This window comes from Manis javanica, chromosome 1 (assembly GCF_040802235.1).
Source record: "Manis javanica isolate MJ-LG chromosome 1, MJ_LKY, whole genome shotgun sequence".
Taxonomy (NCBI): domain Eukaryota; kingdom Metazoa; phylum Chordata; class Mammalia; order Pholidota; family Manidae; genus Manis; species Manis javanica.
This window is the reverse complement of record NC_133156.1, coordinates 164926435-164943988: the sequence shown is the minus strand read 5'-3', so window position 1 is coordinate 164943988 and position 17554 is coordinate 164926435. Positions and strand designations below refer to the sequence as shown.

Here is a 17554-nt window from a genome sequence, read left to right as displayed (position 1 = left end):
GAATGAGCCCTGGGCAGGCCTCAGGCCAGTAATTACTCCTGCCGTGGGCTGGGGGTGGGGAGAGCCAAATCCGTATCTACAGCACGTTCAGTGTGAGGACCCCTGTGCAGGACTTCCTGGCCAGTAGTGCTCCGGGTGCCTCTGGGGACCCTCCGTCCGGGGAGGACTCCAGGGCAGTGGGTTGGTCCCAGCCCCACCCTCATGGCAGGGTGGCCAGGGGCTTCTAATAGCACCACTCTGAACTCCATGTCCTTTCTTCCACTAGGACAAACCAGGGTGACACAGGTGTGCCGCAGAGAGTAGCCTGACCCCGCAAGCAGAGCATCTGCCCTGTGAAATCCTCATGGCTAGGGGGCCAGGCTCTGCTGAGGTGCAGCAAGAAGAGAACCAGTCTGGGGTGGCCCATCCTGGGCCAGCAGCCACCACCACAGACTCTGGGGCAGAGCCCTGGGGCTGTGGCTCCCAGTCCCCATGAGGCCACTGGGCTGGTGCTGGTCCCCTGTAAGCATCCAGGACTCATCTGCACTCTAGCCCCGTGCCAGGCCAAGAACATCCAGCTGCACGTTTGTTAGGGGTTAAGTTTATTCTCCTTGGTTCTTGTCCCCACCGCAACAAAGAATTGAAAGGCAGAGACACAGCAGCAAAGCAGAATGAAAATCTTATTTGAATGCACTCCAAGGGAGGAGCAGGCCAGAGTCAGGGCAGACAAAGGCAGGAAAGGAAAGCTCATTGAACTGCTGCTCCGCATTGGGCAAGTCCCTTGCCAACTCCTAAAGCCAGGGTCACCTGGTGTCCAGCATCCACTTGAATCTGCACAGCATGGGAACCAAGCCCCTACCACCCAGGATTTGGGGGAGCCACAGAACACTAGATGGAGTGAGATTATGTTCTGAGAACTTCTCAAAGGCAAAGCAAGATTTTCAGGCGGGTACTAAAGAGCATGACTGTACAGCTGCAGTTCCATCCTGGTCACCCAGGCGACAGTAACCTGCAGGCCCAAATCAGAGCTCTCTTCAGCCCTTCCTTATTTATCTGGAGTAGGACAGAGAGAATGACACACTCGAACAAAGGGGAGTGTGGGCAACCTCAGAGAGGAGGTGCCCCTGAGGGTTTAGGGTCTGGGGTTTTATAGGCTTTTGGGGTAGCAGTCAGCATAGGCATGATGTATACAGGTGATTCATAATTCCTTTGAAGTTTTGTTTTAAGAATAGGGTTTTTAGGAGACTACTGTTGGTTCAGATCTCAGCATTCTTTGTCCACATGGTTTCATTTATACTTAGGAGGTCTGTCTCCTGCCTTGGTTACAAAGTTACTTGATTAAGAGGCTGGAAGAAGAGGATTAAGTTAAAGAATAAACTGAGCCTTTTTGCAGACTAAGTAGATTTTACAATGGCATGATCTGATTGGTACAATGAAGACATGGGCTGCACTTGAATACTTTTCTTTATCTGGGGAATATCCGGATATTCTAAATCACTCCTGGCCTTTGGAACTTCAGCTAATTAACTCATTAACTCTGTGAGTCCTTTCTGGCTCTCTGGTTTTATCTAGTTAACTCTTTGAGTCCCTTCTAGCAGGCTGTGCTGGGTTTAGTCTCTCTCCACCCACTCATACCTTGTCTTTCTGCCTAACACATTCACTCAAGTCTTGAGCTTGTCTGCTAATCAGAATCCCTCTAGAGTTTGCAGGCTATCAAATGAGATTGATAAATAAATTATATATTTGAAAGGAACAGGGCTACAGAAATTACCTGGGGTGGGGAAGAGAGCTGGGGGCACCCAGGGAAGGGCTTGGAGGGACTGTGGCATCTGGATAGAGACCTGAGCCAGGAGAGGAGAGCCAAAGGGAAAGCCTTCCCAGGCAGCGGGTGGCAAAGCCGGAGGCGTGTCTGGGGACAGGGAGGTGGCTGTGCGGAGGCGCGTGGAGGGTGAGGGCATGGGGGCAGGAAGAGAAGGACCTATGGGTCACTGTGGGGCTTTCTGCTGTTCGTGGGAGTGAGCCACAGCCCAGGGATTTGGCTGGAGAGGGGCGGGGAGTCCCCTGTTGCTGTCAGGGGAGAATAAGCCTTCGGGGCCAGGATGGCCACAGGGTCACCAGACACCACAGGCTGTGCAGGTGCAGGGGGCAGAGGCAGCAAGAGAAAGGCAGGTCCTGGAGGCGCTGTGAAGGTGGGGCCAAAAGGATTTTCACTGTAGGATGGACAAGTTGTAGGGCATAAGAGAAAGAGAAGAGCAGAAGATAGCAGACAGGTCAAGGTTTCATCCTGAGCATTTGGAAAGCCGAGTTATTTGTACAGTGGTGGGAAAATGCAGGCGCGAGCCAGCATGGGCTGGGGACGCTCAGGTGCAGGATGTTAGGTTTGGGACGTCTAAGGACATCCTAGTGGAGGCATTAGGGAGCTATCTGGCAGTCGGGATATGAGAGAGGCTGAGAGGAGAGAGAAATTGAGAGCCATTGGCATGTGTATGGAATTTAGAACCAAAACACTGGACAGAAGTGGTCCAAGCTGAGTCAGGCACACATACATTGTGTAAAGTTCTCTGGCTCCTATGTCTACCCGTGAGCTTGGCGCCTGGTGCCTGCAGTTTTCGATTGTCTATTCTACCCAGAAAAGCACTGATCTGTGTTCCAGAAAGTGGCGTTTATGCTTCTAACCACTGGTTGGGATGAGGGCTCCTGGCTTTCCCATGTTTACTGATCAAGAGGTGGGCCCTTGACCCCATCAGGCCAGTGAGATCCCTTCCCGGATCTTTTGACAGTGAGTGGCTTTGTGTTTGGAGAGGATGGCTATGACATGCAGGCCTGGTGGCTTCTAGTAGCCAAGTGTCAAGCCACATGGAAGAAGCTATCTGGGGGAAGTGAGGCCAACATGCAGTCAGATGTGAGAGTTGAACAGTCCAAGCCCCCTTTCTGGTCACTCCCGCCCCCTTCTTTTCCTAGGGTTTGGTTTAAGAGCCAATAAATACCTCTGCCTGAGCCAGTTCTACCCCAGGATCCCTAAGGCCACACCTCAGCAGTCAAACGGAGAGGGGAGGTGGGCCCTGGGCAGCAGAGAAGCCCAGAACACAAGAGAGAGACTGATTCCAAGCCTGCCCTGACCTGTTGGGGCTCGCAACACTTAAGTGGCCACCACGGCAGGGCCAGAAGCAGTCCTGATTGGGAGAACATGGTGGTGACCTGATTCTACTCTGAGTCCACTGTTTAAAATGATATATAAGGCCTGTTTGGGTTCATTTGGGTTCCTGACAGAGGTCTGGCTGTTTCCATTTGTTGACTTCCTCCACACGAATCTCAGGGAAAAATGAATATATGCATTAGGTTTGTGCAGCAACAACTGGTTTTGGGGTTCTTGGCTCAGGGGCTCTCCCTTCCCATTGTATCCTGGCTGCAAGCCTCTACAAGGCCCTTTGTTTGGTGTGAGCAGCACCCCTACCGATGAGAAGCCAGCCTTCTTGCAACTGTGGGGCAGGGTCCGTCCAGGGAAAATTGAGTGTCGTTTCATTTAATTTTCCCAGCAATGCAGTGGGCACCTCTGCTCAGGGCCCAGCACACACTGGCGCTTGGCTGGTGGCTTGGTCATAGGTATTTATTGCACCCTTGAGAGGGGAGGGTGTTACCGAGATTGGACTCCTGCTGCTGCCTTACATGCATCAGGTAAGGGAGATTGGGCCCAGACGGGCAGTGCATGTCTGCTTCCAGTTCTCCAGAGGACAGAAAAGAATGAAGAAGGGGTGCATGCCCTCAGCGGGTGAGAAATTATGAGGAATCCCCAAAAGGCATAAGGCAGGTGAACCACACTGAAGGAGGAAATGGGAAACCACGGTGCAAAAGTGTGTGGAGAGTGCTGCAGCTTTCAGATGTGCGTGGGTGCAAGAGAGCAGAGGGGTGTGGAAGGAGGAGCATCTGGGGGAGGGGCACGCCCACTACCCACCTTGCGCAAAGGAGCCCAGCCCAGCCCAGCGGTAAGGATTGGCACATGGATCTGAGGAGCAGAGCAGAGCCCCAGGTGACTGGCAGTGCCCCAAGCTCAGGGAGCCTTGTTCCAGAGGCAAGCCGTGGGGACACCCCATGCCCTACCCACCCCACCCCACCTGACCCTCCCTCAGGGGACAGATCCGCATGCACTCTACATGCAGATGTGGACAGGCACCAACATTTGAAGAAAACCAACAACATCAGAGACATTAAGCTCAATGAAATGAGGAAGTAACACCCAAATTAACAGTTAACAAGACAAACAGAAGAAAAAGTATAGAACAGAATAAGCATAATTAATACTCAGAGATGCAAGAGGACATGATATGCATGCAAAAGAATCAATAATCTTGGAAGGAAAACTGTAATTGCTAAAATATAGAAAAAAATCATAGATGGGTTGAATAGCAGAATGACTACCCTAAAAGGCAAACTAATGAGCTTGACTCTGTAGCCTAGAATTTCTATCAAGTTATATATACTAAAAGGTAAAGAGATGGAAATATGAAAAGGAATTGAGTCATGGGGCACAGTTCAGTAGTTTCAACTTTCATCAAAAAGGAGTCCCAGAAAGCAGGTGTCAAGGGAACAGAGAAGAGGAAATTCTCATTCATAGAAAAATTGAGTGTCATTTCATTTAATCTTCCCAGCAATGTGAGGGGGAACCCAGGGGCAAAGGAAATGGGACCTTTCCAGGGCCCACCAGGTGGGAGGAGTTGCTGCTCCCAGGCCACCTGCCCCCAGAGCTGTGGGTCACTCTTAAGACATGCTGGCTATTCCCTAAAAGCTTCATGTGGTAGAACAGGGCTTCTCCAGGTGTGGGCTGGAGAAAACAAATCAATATTTGTTTTGTGAAAAGGGATTCTATAGTCAAATGCACTTGGGAAGTGCTAGTCAGATGAGGTTAAACAAATTGTGTTTTAGTGGTGTTTGGGAAGACTTTCTGCCCCTCCAGGCCTTAATTTTCTCATCTGTTAAATGGGAATCATAACTACATGGCTGTCTTCCAGGTTTTAGAGGCCAAAGGAAATGATAGATGTGAAACGCTCCACAATGTGTGACATGCCACCAGCATGAGATGCTCTGTCTCATGTGAGTCTGTCACAGAACTCCCTCTACTTGCTGCCTCAGGCTAGTGGGCAGCTGGGCAGACACAATGTTTCACACACGACTGAGAAATCTGGACTGCAGAGTATGCTCTTTGGGTGACTATGTGAGTGCTGCGGGGGAGACCAGGACACTCACTTCAAGGAGGCGGGGCGGCTCTGATGCCTGTCGCTGGCCCCTGGGGGACCTCGTGGGGCGGCCAGAGGCCCTTCCTGGCTGCCAGAGGGTGGGGGTGGGGCTGTGCCTGCTCCTCCCACCCCCTCAGGCTGCTGCCAGGGGTCTTTAGATGTTTGAGTCTGGGGAGGTGAGGGCTGAAGAAGGAGCCTAGGCCGAGAAATTGAGAGGCCTGGGCTCTTGTCCCACCAGGTGCCACCATGTGCCTTCACAGCCCCTGGCTGGGCCTCACTTGTTTCATCTGTGAAATGGGAGTTGGAGGAAATCACTGCAGCCTTTCCCACCCCTAATCTGGTCATGCTGCGGTTAGAGTGGTTGTTATAAAGAAAGGGAGAGGAAGGAAGCCCCACTGCCCTCGGAACAAAGTCCTGCCAGCTCAGCTCCACCTCCTGACCCCACCTCCCACTCAGGTCCCTATCTATGGCCCAGTACGTGGCTCACCCTCAGCCCCCACCAACCCCAGCCCTGCCTGGAGCTGCAGTGTGGTCCATGTCCCCAAATCCTCCTACACCCTTCTCGGCCTTCAGGCCTGCAAACATTCAAACTCCCTCGGAAACACTTGCTCTGGGAATCCCGTTTGGGATGGGAGCTTGTCACCTTGATTCTCCCATCATGGTCTTTGGCTTGGCCTGTTTTAACTGTTTTGTAGTCTGTCTCCCCATCTAGAATATAAGCTTCTTGTGCCCAGTGGCCATGTCTGTCATGTTTAATGCTGTATCCATCAGGTACAACTTGCTGAATGAGTAAATGCATGTATGAGCCTAGGCCTCTTCTCACTCTGAAATCGTATGTCTCTTTGTAGTGAAGGAAGATTCAAAACCATTTTTCCTTCTCTGGATGCAGCTAACAGACTCCTCCAGGTCCTGAGCCCTGTTCCATGATGGCCTCACAAGTACCCACCTCAGCCACTCTAGCCCTCTGAGAAGGGAGATCAGTGAATGCTCCAAGGAACTTCTTAGAGTCTGTGCTAGGTTAGAATCCTCCTGCTTCTGGAGAGGAAATGCCGGCACATCCTGTCGCCTCCGTTGTTTGCAGTTGTGAAAAGGGACATTAACAGAGGCATGTGAAGATTAAGTAATAGTATGCATGCGAGTGCCTAGGAGAGTGCCTGACACAGAACAAGCACTCAGTAAGTGAAGTGTCTACTATTATTACTGTCCAGTTCCCTCATTTCACTGAGCTCAGGGAGAAGTGTGGACTGGCTGCGACTCCCAGCTTATGGGAAGCACAGGTGGGACTCGGATCTGGGATTCCCAACTCCAAACCCAGGGCTCTGGCTTCTCCCCTGCTGTTTTCCACCTCAGACTCCAAGGTTTTGATTCCTAAGTTGTTCATCTGCATCCAGCTGATGCAGGGCATCAGTAACAAACATACCTTCCTGAGCTGCCAGAGGCCACTGCAGAGGCTGAGATACCAGCACCAAGTGTCCTGGATGGAAATTCCCCAAGACACCTTTGGGCCCAGGGCTTGTGTTTAAACAAAGAAATGCTTATGTCCAGACATCTTCATAGATCAGCAGCAAGGATGTGACTCGAGAGCACTTAGCATCAGTGTCAGAAAACATGAGGATTGATGACCCTGTGCGACTGGGGTGAACGCCAGGGAGAACAAGCAGACTCTGAGTTGGCCAACAATGCTTCCTGTGTACGTCTTGTGCAGTGGGCCCCAGCTTAGATTCAGCAGGGCGTTAAGATAACATGACGCTAGTTACCATGTACACAGAGCCCCTCAGTATTCAGAGCACTCTCACATGAATGGGTGAACCTGATTTCTGTGACAACAATACAAGGGGATGGGCCAGGGGTTTAGGAATGTTTTCCCCCACTCTGGAGATGAAATTGAGGCCCTGGGAGGTAAGAAGCAATGTAGCTTAGGTCAAACAGCCCTGGATCTCCTGACTCATCACCAGACCTCGTGCCAACACAGAGAGGTGGGAAAGCCAAGTTCAACCAAGGAATAGAAATTTACCCAAAGAAACTTTCAGGTCAACATGGAGGACATTATACAAACTGATAGGATGGGCAGTAAAGTTGCTGAGAACTACAACTGGTCTTATCCAGTCCTGCCATTCTGGGGCTGGTTGGTTCCTCTGGACTGGACCTGTAGAAGGGTAAAAAAAGACACATAAAGGATGAGAAGTCCTCCAAATGAGAGAGGAAATAGGAATTTTTCATTGCAGGGGACTAAGGAGTAGGACAAGGGGCTCTGAGGACAAAGGACCCTCAAGCATCTCTCTTTCCATCCATTACCTGTTCACTATTCCTATACTCTTGTAAACCCTTGGGGCAATAGATAGGGATTTTCATATGCTTATATGGGGATGGAGGCATACAAGAGATCCTCTCCTTCTGAACAAGGAGTAATCATACAGGTTGCTGGGCAATTAAAAGAGAGTTTTCTCATAAGTAGGCACAGATGATCCACTACCACAGTGACACCTGGAGATATGTGCACATGGCCAAGTAGCTCAGTCATCTCATGCCTCCCAAGACTTTCCAGACTGCAAGAACCATGGGAAGCAGAACTGCTTAATTAAGGAACATTAAGTTCCTTTCCTTCCAGAGACCACTGGCTCTGATTCTGGCCCAAGATGTTGAGAGATCCTGTGATGGCCTGTGATGGAAGCAGAGTTAGGTTCCAACATGGCAAACTTCATCTCTTTAGTGCTTCTTATGGAATGTGTCTACTGGTGACAATTTTCTGACTTTTTAATTGAGAATGTCTTAATTTATTTTGAAAGATGTTTTTGCTGGGTATAGAATCATAGGTTGGCCAGTTCTTTCTCTTTGGGCACTTTGGGAAAATGTTATTCCATTGTATTCTGGTTTCTTTTTTTTTGTCACAGTCTATCATCAATTTGTATTGTATTTCTCTGAATGTCTTTTTTCCTCTGAATACCTTTAAAGTTTTCTCTTTAACTTTGATTTTCAGTGGTTTGACTATGATGTGCCTAGCTGTGATTTTCTTTGTATTTTTTTCTGTGTTTTGTTGAGGTTGTTGAAAATGTGGTTTGATATCTTTCATCTTTTTAGGAAAATTTCTGCCATTATTCAAATTCTAATTGTGTCCCATTCTCTTTCCCCTCTTCTTCTGGGACCACTTTTAGTACACATTTGTTAGGCTTTTTTCCTCACATCTTCCTCATGTTCTTTTCTGGGTTTTTTCCCTTTCCTTTCAATTTTAGTCCATGCACATTTACTGTAATTATTGATGTGGTTGGATTTCCATCTGCCATTTTGCTACTTGTTTTCTATCTATCTTTTTGTTCTCTGTTCCTCCTTTACTGCCATTTTTTGTGTTAAAAAATTATGTTTTAGTGTACCATTTTAATTCCTCTATTGATTTTTAACACTGTAGTATATTGAGTTATTTAGTGGATCCTCTAGGGATTACATTATCCACTTTAATTATAACACCTTATTCAGAATAATATTAACTTAATTCCATTAAAATATAAAAACTGTCTCCCAATATATTTTCTTTTCTCTCTCTTCCTGTGTGCTATTATCATCACATATATTATATCTACATATGTTATAAGCCAAAGCATACAGTGTTATAATTATTGGCTTATGCAAACTTATGAATTTTAAGAAAGTTAAGAGTAGAAATTAGAAAAAGATATATTTATGCAGTCTTTTAAGTTTATCCATACATTTAACATCTCTGGCACCTTTCATTTTCTCCTGTGGATTTGAAGTATTTCCTTTCACCTTGAAGACTTCCTTTAGTATTTCTTGTAAGGCAGGTCTCCTAGCAATAAATTCTGTTTTTGTTTATCTGTAAATGTCTCTACCTTCATTTTTGAAGGATTATTATTATTTTTTTTATTTTTATACTTGATTTATATGTGAATCCCACATTTCTCCCTTATTTATTTATTTATTTTTTAATGAAATGCTGAAGGTAGATGCAAGATAAAGGTAGAAAACCTAATTTAGTGCTGTAAGAGGGCAAATGTAGATGATCAGGTGTGTGCCTGTAGACTAAGTATTAATCCAAGCTAGACAAGGGCAGCAAAACATCCATGGATGCAGAAGATTTCTCTCAAAACAGGGGGGGTGAGGTTCTAAGCCTCACCTCTGTTGATCCCTGATTTCTCACCTGATGGCCCACCTGTGACTGTGCCTTAGGTTGTTCCTCCCTTGAGGAATCTTACCCATCTCTGGCTAACCAGCTGTTTGAAGGATTATTTTTGCTAGATAAAGAATTCCTGGTTGATTTTTTTTTTCTTTCAGCACCTTGAAGATGCCATTCCACTGCTTCCCAGCCTCCATTATTTTTATGAGAAGTCAGATGTTACTCATATGGTTTCACATATGTGATATGTCACTTTCCTCTTGCTATTTTCAAGATTTTTATCTTTGTCTTTGTATTTCAACTATTTGACTGTGATGTGTAAAGGTGTGGATATCTCCATATTTCTATATTTGGGATTCTTTAAGCTTCTTGGATCTTTAGACTTATGTTTTTCATCAGATTTGGGGATTGGAGGCTATTATTTCTTCAAATGTGTGTGAGCTCCTCTCTCTCTCTCTCTTATTCTTCTGGGACTCTCATCACATGTATGTTGGTATGTTTAATGTTGGTACACAGGTATCTGAAACTCCTTTAATCTTTCTTCAATGTTTTTTCTCTCTGTTCTTCAGATTGGATAATTTCTATTGCTCTATCTTCAAGTTCACTGATTCTATCTTCTGCCAGCTCAAATATCCTATTGAGTCCCTCTAATCAATTTCTTTATTTCAGTTATGTCACTTTTCAGCTCCAAAATTTCCATTTGGTTTTCAAAAAATATTTTCTACCATTTCATCGAGATTCTCCATCAACTAAATCATTTATCATACTTCCCTTTAAGTCTTTAAATATGGTTTTCCTTCATTCTTTTAATATATTTATAATAGTTGCTTTGAAGTTATTATCTGCTAAATCCAGTATCTAGTGATTCAGTTTCTATTGACTACTTCTTTTCCTGAGAATGAGTCACTCTTGGCATGTCTGTCATTGAATACTAGGTCAGGCAAATGTGCGAGTCTATGTGGCAGATGGTGTCAGCTTCTTCTTCAGGTTACCTGTGCTGTCAGAGAATGAGGCAGTGAGAGACAGATGTGGGTTCCAGTTTGTTCTTCCTTTATCTCACTTCATGTCCAGCCTTTCTTCCTATCTTATCATCCTGCTGACCTACAGTAACTTCAGGCATAGGTAGAGGCAATAGCCTTTCATAAACTTCTACCTCAGCTACCACAATTGTGTAAGGTCTCATTGTTAAAGTCATTATTTCATATCACTCATAGTGGTTCCCTGATCAAACCCTGATACAGGATCTCAATGCTTTGTTATAATTTAAACATTATCTTTTCATTCATTTTGTCCACTTATTTTTCTATTTTTAAAAACATTATTTTCCTTCTTCATATGTCTAGTCACTTTTTTTTCCACATTGGAAATTCTGAATGATATGTTATAGAGGTTCTGGATTAATTTCTTTCCCTGTAGAAATTGAATTTTGTTTTGGCAGGCAATTGAACTAGCAAATCACACTAGTCCTGTCAAAGGTTGCTTTTAAACTTTATTAAGGTAGGTAGGTCTGTTTCAGTTTTTCTCTTGCTTATATAGTGTAGCTCTTCTCTTAAGGCATTGTTTTAATCCTAAAGAGTGGCTTTTCTGGGACCTCAAAAGAAAGCCCACATTGTTCATCTGTGTTCATTTTGGTCGGGCCTGACTCTCAATAGTTCCTCAGAGTTGTATGACCTCTGCAATCCCTGTTCAGTTCTCAGCTCCCCTGGCAGCTATTCTCTGCAAGCCTTCCTGGAGTCTCCCGCTGCTCATGCAAAGACTAAGAATTGACTAAGGATCCAAAGGATATTTTCATGTAGATTTTTGGGGCTGCTCCTTCTCTGTGGCTCCCTCACTTCCAGACCCCTACACATCAAATAATGGCCACCTTAGCAGTCCTGACCTCCGATCTTTGTTTCCTCCATCTAGAGTGACCCCCAGTGCTGGGAGGCTTTGCTGCTTGGCATTTTAGAAAATATGTTCAGAAATAAAGATAAAATAAATGTGGGGATCATTTTGTGTGATTCCTTTCTCTCAAGGGTCATTGCCCTATGTTAATTGCTGTCCGATGCCCACATATAGTTGTTTTATCTACTTTGTCCAGATTTTATAGTTATTTTCAGTGGTAAGTCTGATGCCAGTTACTCCACCAGGATTGGAACCTTCATTTCCTGCATTCAAGGGGGCTAAGAGATAATGGTACTTGTATGGCTAAAAGCACGGTTGTATTAAAACTCACCCATGTTCCTGCTTATTCTCTGAATGTGTCATTATAATATACAATGAAGTCTTTCTCTGTAATAACAATAGAAATTACAGCCCTTATTGAGTACCTCAAATGGGCAAAGGATGCTCTTCTACATGCTTTGCATGTACTAATTTATTTTACCCTCAACCTCACTCTATACATAGGTACTATAATTCCCTTTTTATAGTTGCCGAAACTAAGTCATGTTGAGGCTAAGTTACTTGCCCATGATCATACAGCTAATAAATGGAAAAAGCAGGATTTGAACCCTTGAGGTCTAACTGCAAAGCCAGCACTATTAACCACTACACCACCATTTAAAAACAATCTAAATTTTTAAATAATTTTGTTATAAATATAAATTACAAGAAAATCAATGTATCAGCAGAGCCTTAAATACTGCAGCTTTCCTCCTAGGCTACATTTGGACATGCAGAGTTTTTCAGTTTCATTGATTTCTGATGACCAAGTTCCCCCTTTTCCAGTCCTTTTGCCTCCATCTCAGTCTAGGCCACACTTACCTTTCACCCAAACTCTTCTCTGTCCTCATCATGGGTTTCCCTGCCTCTGGGTTTGTTTTCTAAGCAGCAGGACAGAAATGAAAGGCAGGAATCTAGGCTGAGAAGTGCTGGTGAGGACTGGGGCCAAAAAAAAACAGTCCAGCCATTGGGTTAGAGGGTGGAGCTACTGGAGATAGTGAGGAGAACAGCAGAACACACAGCTGGAGCCCTCAGCTGGGGACTGAACCTTTAGGAGAAAGCTCCCAGCATGAAGACTGGCAAGGAGCAAGCAGACATCACGCAAGGCAGGGGTCCCAAGAAGCCGACATGGCCAGGGCAGGAGGTGGATCGGGGTGGGGCAGGGGTTGTAGGGCACACCAGCCATCTCTCTGTGGCACTGCCTTCAGAGTGAATTCAAACGCCAGATCTTGGCCTCATCTCTTAGGCCTCAATTTCTCCACCTATAGGTCCATTTGAATCAACTTTGGCTTCATGGAACAGAAAATCTAAGTAATTATGACTTAAATGAGACAGGGGTTTTGTTTTCTAAAGCAATGAGAAATCCAGAAGCAGGTAGGTGTTAGGTTTAGTTTGGCATCTGGAGTCATCAGAATCCTTGAGCCTGTACCCTTCTTTCATGGTCCTAAGCACACTCATCATAACCCCAGATAATTCCAGAACCCACAATTCCAAAACAGAGTGGGGATAAAGGAGTGGGGTGAAAAGGCATGTCAATTGAGTCAGTCCCACTCTCTTTAAGATGGTTTTCTAGGAGCCCCACCCAATGACTTCTGCTTATATCTAACTGGCCCAACCTAATAGACCAAGATGGTCACAGTTAATACCCATACCTTCAGGAAGTTTACACTCTACTGGGAGAACAGTAACGAAGAAATGAACACACAAGTAAATATTTAAGTTTACACTGCCAAGCGGGAAAGGGAAGGGAGCCAGGTGGAGACTAACAAGGGAAAGGAGGTTAGGAAAGTGACATTTAAGATGAGACCCGAAGGACAAGTAGGCTTTAATTAGCTGGGTGAAAAGGTGGGGGAGGCGGAGGAAGGACACGCCTGGCTCAGGGAAGAGCATGCACAGAGATCTGGGGATGAGAGCTTCCGGGACACACTCAGGTAGGGGCTGAGGTCATGTGAGCAAGGGAGAGGAAGGGCCCAGCCATATGGGCCTAGAGGGGCAGGGCAGTGTTGGATTAAATCTAGGCTATGGAGCTGGACTGCTTGGGTTCAAATTCTGAGGTTGTGTTTATCAGCTGTGTGCCCTTAAACAAAACATTAACCACTCTGTGCTTCAATTTCTTCCTCTTACGGAATCCTTACCATACTGGGAGCTGTGAGGAATGAAGGAGATGAGTGGTGTTGAGGTACCTTGTACACAGAAGTGCTCAGTAGATGTCAGCTGCTCTTATGGACTTTGTTAAAGATTTTGATCTTTGTTCTACGAATAACAGGGAATGCATTGATCAGGACTATATTGGTTGCAAGAGACAGCAACCTAACTCACATTGGCTTAAGCAACCATACGAGGACTTATTGGCTCATATAACTTAAAGATACAGGTTTAGATTTGTCATCAGGCACAGCTGGGTCCAGGCATATAGCTTTGTCAACTGGATTTGGTCTCTTTCTCTCCACCATTTTCTCTGCTTTCTTGTAACTACATTCTCAGGCTTGCTGTCCCCAAATGGTGACAGGGTGGGCACTTAGCTACCACAGGGAAAGAGAGTGCCTCTCTCCTGCTTGTCCCAGAGCCAATCACTATGGCAGCAGAGGGGTTGGGTGAAGGGGGGAAAGAATTGGTACTGATCAACCAGTTATATCCCCACACCTCCAAAATCACTGGCCTGAGGCTGGCAGGGGCAAGGGGTTCTAGAAAGGAAATTGGGGTGTTGTTATCAGATCAGGGAGAGGACTGCCAGCTGGCAAACACAAAGAGTGTTGAGTCAGGAGCCACTGGAGGTTTTAAGCCAGGGAAGGAACAGGGCCTGATGTTCGTCTTGTGATGACCAGTCTGGCTGCTGTATGGAGAAGAGACAGGATAAAGATAGTGGGGGTGGGGAGAGGCATCGGGGATTGAGGTCAGTGTCCAGGGGAGGGGACAGTGGTACAGCCAGGCTGGTGGCAGTGGAGCAGACATGGATGAGAAAGAGGCACTGTGTCAGGGCTTGGTGATAGACTGGGAAGGAGTGAGGACAATAGGACTGCAGGCAAAAAGCCAGGGTTTGGGCCTGAGTAGCTGAGACAGGGAGTTCAAAGGAGAGGCAGATTTGGGGGAAGAGGAAGAGTTGGGCTTTGGATGTGCTGTGCTTGAAGAACCGTTGGGCATCCACAGGGAGGACTCCTAGATGCATTTTGTAGGATGTGTAATTCCACTCCTGGGCATTCTTGGCTGGTTATTATGAAATGTAAGAAAGATAAATACATTGGATAGTGCCTGCTCTGCCCAGTAGAACACACTGGAACCAAGGTGGCCCACCCACCAGGAACAACTTGCTGAGCAGTTTGCAGGGAATGCATCCCTGGAACAGCATGCATCCAGTCCAATCCCTCCCTTGAAAGTCCAAAGACCTTTTGAAATCCTTGGACAGCTAGGTGTTCAGGAGCAGCAGGCTCAGGACATCCAGTGAATGTTTGCTAGACTGACAGGGTTCCAGCCCACAGGAACTGACAGTGAAGAGAAGTGTGGAGAGAGATGTGGAGCATGGGATAACATGGAAGCTGTCTGGGCACACCACCAGAACACAGTGCTGAATGGCATGGCCCAGGTAGCAGAGGCCATGGGGGTTCAGACGACAACGGGGTTAGTGGAGGGCTGGCACAATCTGGAGTGGCTTCCTGGAGGAATTAACAACATCAACATTCCAGGCAAAAAAAGACCATGACCTCAGGTGTGGGGAGCAAGGCTAAGTTTGGAGGATGCTCCACCCCATCCCAAAGTAGCTGGGTCTCTGAAAACTTTCTAAATTAGACCAGGACACCAGTGCCTCACAGTCACCCAGAGGTCTTCAAGTGAGGGCTCAGGGGTGCCAGCCCTCCTCTATCATCTGAGGAAGAGCAAGCTGCTCCCTCCCAGTTGACCCTTATCTTCCCTACTTCTTTAGCAGCCTTCAGCACCCTGCCCTGCAGATTTACCTGTATGTGCCCCTCCTGCAGCTTGCCCCTCCCCCAGGCAGCTTGCTGGCAGGAAGCACTGTCAATATCCAGCAAATTCCCTGCCACAAGAGGCACTTGGCGGGTTACTGGGGAGGAGGTGAATGTGTGCTGGGGCAAATGGCACATTGACTTGCTGGGAGGGGAGCTCAAGTGGCTGTAAGGCCTGGAGTGGGCACTTCACAGGTGTGGGGAGGGTGTGTGATTTTGGCAGTTTATCTGCCAGCTTCCTTCTCCAGGTCCTCTGGAAAAAGGGGGTGTGACAGGGCCATCCATCCAGCCTCAGTGGACCTGGGTTGGCCCCAGGCCTGGCAGGCCCCAGAACAAGCAAGGGAGTGAACGTCCCATCCATTAGGCGCATGGCCCAGGCTGCTAATGCCGAGCGGACATTCTGCTCTCAGTCCCAGTATCCACTTAGGCATCGTTAATATTTTACACTGCACAGCCAGGGGATCGATGTCTCCTTTATAGCTCAGCTCAGTGTTTATGGACAGTCACTGAAGCTTTCACAGGGAAGATGTGCAGGAGTACCAGGGGAAACTGAGGCAGGGGAGGAGCGGTGGGGCAGCCTCTGGAGGACCCTAGAGATGGCTTCCTTTACTTGCTCAGCCCTCTGCCTCCCCTCTGTCTCCTGCCTGACACCCTGCATACACCTGGCTCTGAGAACAGTTCTTAAGGGGCCATCAGAGCCTGTGACATGGGCCAGCCCTTGTCATGTTCAACCTTCTACAAGTCCCTGAAGAAGATGGATTATCATCTCAATTTTATGGATGAGGAAACAGGCTTACAGAGGCAATGTACTACTGGGCTCTTAATCAGGCCATTGACTGAGGATTGGTGGTAACTAGCTGGGACAACAGGCTGGTAACAGGCTAGCTTTTGCTCAATACTTAAGTGTGAATCAGATTGCAGAGCCCTCCTGAGCCTTTCTAGACTTCCACACTTTAGCGGCTCGGATGCTTCAACAGAGCCCTGGATGCTTCAACAGAGCCCTGTACTCTGGCCAACATTAGCAGTGGATACTCACCACATCCCCATTTAAATGGAATTGAAAGCTGTGCATTTATAGGTCTTTAAAAATATCTCCAATAACTCAGACTTTTAACCAGGTGTGTTAAATGGTGAGGTTGAACTTATGGGCCAGAAGGACTGCTGCAGCCTCTCTCCCGTTTCCATGGAAAGCAGTGTGCTGTCCATTGGACCGCATCTGCTCTGGGACCCAGCAAGCTTGGGCTGTCGCTGTGCTCCTATCTGTAATCCACCGTCTAGATCTCGGTTTCCTCACCTGTAAAATGGAGGAACAGAAAAGCCCTCTGGAGGGCCCTTAAGGATTACAAGTAAACCTAGAGGCTCCAGAACAGCCCTCAGCGGCGCGTGCTGTGGTTTCCACCCCACCCTCGCACGTAGCTCTGCGCCTCCTCGCGCGCAGAAAACGCTCGGTGTTTGTGCATGAATGTCTGAGGGGGTAGCAGTGGTTCCATAAATGGAGGCTGCCATTGTTCAGGCCCTAAGTCCAAACAGGCTTGGAGCTGGGCTGTATTTCCCTCTTTAAAACGCTGGAAGGTCTGAAGAACTTAGGGTTCCCGCCCTCTGAGTAGGGGGCTGGTGGGACCCGAGCGGCGCGCAGCGCCCGCTGGAGGGCAGCAGAGAGTCAGGACTCCCGCCCTCGCGTCGCGGAGTTTGGGGGCTTTGGAGCCGCCCGGGCCCCGCCCTGCCACGCCCCTTCCTCGCCCCTTCTTACTCCTTCCCCGGAAAGGCTTTCCTTTCCTGCGCTGAATTAGCTCTCCCTCGCAGTGCCCGTCTGTAGCGCTTGGCCTCCGCTTAGCTCTTTCCCACAGCCGGAAAGGCAGGCAACATCCCCTCTTCAGGGAGGAGGCTGCAAGTGCTCAACCCGACCAAGGTCATGCAGCAAAGTCAGGTCTTGAACTCAGCTCCGTAGTCTAATGCCAAAGCGTACGCTCCCCCGTAAAGCCTCGAGCGCACGCGTGTTTCCAGAACTGGAAAACTTTGGGTATCAACTTCTCCATTTTCAGCGGGGCCAGACCAGGGGCCAAGTTCAATCACCTGCCGAGGCCTTCTGGTTGTGGGAAATACCCAGGGTGAGAGGGCTTTCCGATCCTGTGGAGGCCAGCTCCGCGAGGGCGGGCCGGGCAGGGATAGGCGGTGGCCAGGGACCACCCCTCCAGGGCAATGGAGCCCCGACTCCGCGCAGAGAGTGATGCCGCAGCTCCCTTCCCTTCGGGTCCCCGGCCCCCTCCCCAGCACTCGGCCCCCACCTTGCATGGGCGGTTCGGTGAAACCCTGGACTCGCACCGCCTCCGGGGAGCTGG

General features: G+C 47.8%; 1 protein-coding gene across 7 annotated transcripts in view; it reads left to right on the top strand.

Annotated features, from left to right (window-relative positions):
- The window catches only part of KCNIP3 (potassium voltage-gated channel interacting protein 3), a 78304-nt gene that overhangs the window by 29079 nt on the left and 31671 nt on the right, over nucleotides 1-17554 (top strand). The window lies entirely within an intron of this gene.